Here is a 5,000-nt window from a genome sequence, read left to right as displayed (position 1 = left end):
AAGTAATCGCTGACAGCACGAAGGATGTCACGCGACTAGTTAGCAGGCTAGAGTCTCGTTCGTTATCGGAATTAACCAGACAAATCGCTCCACCAACTAAGAACGGCCATGCACCACCACCCACCGAATCAAGAAAGAGCTATCAATCTGTCAATCCTTCCGGTGTCCGGGCCTGGTGAGGTTTCCCGTGTTGAGTCAAATTAAGCCGCAGGCTCCACTCCTGGTGGTGCCCTTCCGTCAATTCCTTTAAGTTTCAGCTTTGCAACCATACTTCCCCCGGAACCCAAAAGCTTTGGTTTCCCGGAGGCTGCCCGCCGAGTCATCGGAGGAACTGCGGCGGATCGCTGGCTGGCATCGTTTATGGTTAGAACTAGGGCGGTATCTGATCGCCTTCGAACCTCTAACTTTCGTTCTTGATTAATGAAAACATACTTGGCAAATGCTTTCGCTTCTGTTCGTCTTGCGACGATCCAAGAATTTCACCTCTAACGTCGCAATACGAATGCCCCCGCCTGTCCCTATTAATCATTACCTCGGGTTCCGAAAACCAACAAAATAGAACCGAGGTCCTATTCCATTATTCCATGCACACAGTATTCAGGCGGGCTTGCCTGCTTTAAGCACTCTAATTTGTTCAAAGTAAACGTGCCGGCCCACCCAGACACTCAATAAAGAGCACCTTGGTAGGATTTCAACGGGGTCCGCCTCGGGACGCACGAACACGCACGAGGCGGTCGCACGCCTTCGGCTCGCCCCACCGGCAGGACGTCCCACGATACATGCCAGTTAAACACCGACGGGCGGTGAACCAACAGCGTGGGACACAAATCCAACTACGAGCTTTTTAACCGCAACAACTTTAATATACGCTATTGGAGCTGGAATTACCGCGGCTGCTGGCACCAGACTTGCCCTCCAATAGATACTCGTTAAAGGATTTAAAGTGTACTCATTCCGATTACGGGGCCTCGGATGAGTCCCGTATCGTTATTTTTCGTCACTACCTCCCCGTGCCGGGAGTGGGTAATTTGCGCGCCTGCTGCCTTCCTTGGATGTGGTAGCCGTTTCTCAGGCTCCCTCTCCGGAATCGAACCCTGATTCCCCGTTACCCGTTACAACCATGGTAGGCGCAGAACCTACCATCGACAGTTGATAAGGCAGACATTTGAAAGATGCGTCGCCGGTACGAGGACCGTGCGATCAGCCCAAAGTTATTCAGAGTCACCAAGGCAAACGGACCGGACGAGCCGACCGATTGGTTTTGATCTAATAAAAGCGTCCCTTCCATCTCTGGTCGGGACTCTGTTTGCATGTATTAGCTCTAGAATTACCACAGTTATCCAAGTAACGTGGGTACGATCTAAGGAACCATAACTGATTTAATGAGCCATTCGCGGTTTCACCTTAATGCGGCTTGTACTGAGACATGCATGGCTTAATCTTTGAGACAAGCATATGACTACTGGCAGGATCAACCAGGGAGCTGCGTCAACTAGAGCTGAGCAGCCGGCCGCCCGGGAGTGTGTCCCAGGGGCCCGCGCGAACACGCAAGCGTCCGCTCAATTATTCTGCAAACAGGAGGAGGCTGAGCTCCCCTGCACAATACACCTCGAAACCCTCTCAGGTCCCGGCGGCGCGCAGCGCCGTCCTAAGTACTTGGTCGGGTTCGAGAGAGGCGCAATCGCCCGGAGTTAGGCGAGTAGACGCTTTAGGTGCGACCACCCGTGCTCCCAACTGAGCTTGCCGCTGCCGACAGAGGCCCGGGAGCGTGCTGTCGTGGCATTGCCGGCGGGAGACAACACGCGCCACCTACGGTGACCGGCAGCTCCAACGCCAGCGCCACAGAAGGGCAAAGGCCCCACGTGGGTGCCGAAGCGAACTCTCCCAGCACAGCGCACGTGCCAACACGTCTGCACAACTGCGATACAAACCACCAGCGAGAACCGCTGGGGCGACCGAGCAGCAGACGGCGTCGCGGCGCCGAGTGCCGGGCGGCGGCGCATCCTCAACGCACACAGTCCTCAGTCGGACCAGCACACTGCAGATGTCCACCGCGCTTCGCACCGGGCCCGCGAGGACCCACTTTGGCCGCCCGGCGCCGCGCGCAGGGTGCCCCGGCGCGCAGCTGCGCCGCCTGCCGCGTCCGTCGGCCGGCGCGCCTGCCACTGGGCGCCCCCACCAGCCGGCTGTAGCGCGTGCGCCCACGCACCGCGCGGCCAGCACGCCGGGCGGCCCCCCCTCACCGGCCGGGGACGGTCCCACCCAGCCACCGCCGCGTATCGCTTCACACACAGATTTGCCCTTACTGATTTACCTCCAGCAACAACTACCGCACCACAATGGGTTTACCAGTTGTTCATTTGCGTAACGTCACCAGCAAACGTAGACGTCCATCCCACTTTGCAAATGCAACGATTATTGCATACCTGTCTGTTAGGTGTCACGACACACTACGTCTGCCCACATACACGCAACAAAATGTGCACGACTAGAGAACACGTGGGAGGTGGCCCCCCTACGTATGCGATGTCCATTACGAGACCGACTGTCAACCAGCATCTGTACCATGTCGCAGATGTGGAACGCGGTGCACCATGCTATCACACTGTGTGAGAAGAGACGACTACGTTTGAATACACGCGCCACTACATCAACAGACGGCTCATGCTGATCGCCATCCAGGGCGTCCGTTACTCCCACACGTCTCTATGGCGTACCACACTGCAATGTAGCTGTTATGGGGAGACGGCACGTGGCTGAGTGCACAACATTTGGACCGTATGGTTCGCTGTTGTTGGGCGCAGTCGTTGTACGGTCACACATGTGCCACAGCGTATCATTCAGTACATACGGACCTATGTGCAGTACAATGTGAGGGTTAAGCTTACGACATCAGCGGACAGTGGACACAGGCCGTACCACGACGTAGACTGAGCGCTTCGACATGCGAATGCCAGTGAACAGCTGCGAAGGGCATTGAACACGCAAGCACCTGAACGACCAGCGTGCGAAGGCAGGGGGGAGGGGGGGGGGCCATGTACATCCTGCAGTCGTCCACATTACAGTGTACAGCGGGAGCATGTAAAAAGTAAGCAACACTTGCGAAGTGTTGAACATGAAACGATACACAAGAGGGTGGGCGGTGCGAGTAGCGAACTATATTCAGAGGGTTGTGGTTAGACAACACTAGATTAATGTAACGTGTCATATGCCAATTACAGAGCAGGTTAAGGCACAACGTGGGTTAGGTTAAGGCACAACGTGGGTTAGGTTAAGGCACAACGTGGGTTAGGTTAAGCACAACGTGGGTTAGGTTAAGGCACAACGTGGGTTAGGTTAAGGCACAACGTGGGTTAGGTTAAGGCACAACGTGGGTTAGGTTAAGGCACAACGTGGGTTAGGTTAAGGCACAACGTGGGTTAGGTTAAGGCACAACGTGGGTTAGGTTAAGGCACAACGTGGGTTAGGTTAAGGCACAACGTGGGTTAGGTTAAGGCACAACGTGGGTTAGGTTAAGGCACAACGTGGGTTAGGTTAAGGCACAACGTGGGTTAGGTTAAGGCACAACGTGGGTTAGGTTAAGGCACAACGTGGGTTAGGTTAAGGCACAACTTGGGTTAGGTTAAGGCACAACTTGGGTTAGGTTAAGGCACAACTTGGGTTAGGTTAAGGCACAACTTGGGTTAGGTTAAGGCACAACTTGGGTTAGGTTAAGGCACAACTTGGGTTAGGTTAAGGCACAACTTGGGTTAGGTTAAGGCACAAATTGCGTTACATTGCGGTACAAATTGCGTTACATTGCGGTACAAATTGCGTTACATTGCGGTACAAATTGCGTTACATTGCGGTACAAATTGCGTTACATTGCGGTACAAATTGCGTTACATTGCGTTACGAATTTGGTTAGATTAAGGTGCAAAATGGGTTGGATTACAGTACACAACGTGGTAAGAGAGTGTGTTGGGGGGGGGGGGGCCGAGGTTCGTTGGTAGTGATCATTGTAAGTGAATGTCTGAGGCAGCTTCAGTATGTCACAGCAGTTATGTCTCGTCAGGATGCGCTTATGCGCTTTTCGCTCGTGACTGGAGGCGCGCCGCGTCTGTGGTTGCGGCAAGGGAGCGGCAGACCTGTGTGATTCATTCCTGCCATTGTTTCTGTGCCGTAACAGGAGGCAGTGTGGTGGTGTTGGGTGCACCCCTGTGTAGGACATGTGTGGGTGTTGGTGGCTTATCTGAGCAATTGTGGATGTCGGACGGGTGGGATATTCTATTTTATAATTGGACCCCCTGGTGTGGTTATCATAGTGTGGATGGTGTACTGTGGCGGAGAGGATGCACCGGACGTTGGTCCATGCTGGTGCTTACATATTGTATCTGTGTCTGTTACAGGCAGAGAGTAATGTGTGATAGAGTGTCTCGCTGAGGTGTGGTTCATATTGTGTGCACAGACTTACAGCATGTATAGGGACAGCGGGAATTTGGCATATTGGATATAACTCTTCATGAAACGCAAGATATAGGGGTGGATTGCAACGTACGAGTGTGGGAAGAGTCCGCCGTTCATCCGCTTGGGTTGCGATTTGGGCGGGGCACGTGCGGGTGCGGGTGGAGTGATTGTCGGTTGACTACTTCGTGCGACGCAGGCACTGGCGTTGGGGCTCCTGTCGTGGACAGATGGTGCAGGCTTTGTGGGTGGCGTCGGAAAATGGGCACTGTGGGACCTAGCGACGTCGTAGTCGGCGTGGCGTCTCATAGATGGCGGTATCGTCGGTGCAGCAGGTCATGTTGCGGGAGACTTGCAGAGTGCGGTATTTTGTTTTTGTGGTGCGCGCGACATGGTGGACGTAGTGTCTTCCGATTCGCGTAGATGGGGCTATTGCATGTGGTTTCGTCACATTGTCATAGATGGCGATGCTGTGGTTTGGCAGTATGGTTGGTGTAGTTCCGTTGGATTCCTGTAGATGGAGGTGTCGTTTCTGGGCCAGGCGGCAATGTAGTTTG

The 5,000-nt window shown here is 54.2% G+C and overlaps 1 non-coding gene across 1 annotated transcript in view; it reads right to left on the bottom strand.

Annotated features, from left to right (window-relative positions):
* LOC126178742 (small subunit ribosomal RNA) overlaps positions 1-1,482 on the bottom strand; it is a 1,909-nt gene extending 427 nt beyond the window's left edge. Inside the window, exon 1 of the ribosomal RNA XR_007536604.1 lies at positions 1-1,482. This exon is cut by the window's left edge and continues 427 nt beyond it. This is a non-coding gene — a ribosomal RNA (small subunit ribosomal RNA).
* Positions 1,483-5,000: the final 3,518 nt, after the last annotated feature.

This window comes from Schistocerca cancellata, chromosome 3 (genome assembly GCF_023864275.1).
Source record: "Schistocerca cancellata isolate TAMUIC-IGC-003103 chromosome 3, iqSchCanc2.1, whole genome shotgun sequence".
Classification (NCBI taxonomy): domain Eukaryota; kingdom Metazoa; phylum Arthropoda; class Insecta; order Orthoptera; family Acrididae; genus Schistocerca; species Schistocerca cancellata.
This window is presented reverse-complemented; position numbering and strand designations above follow the sequence as displayed.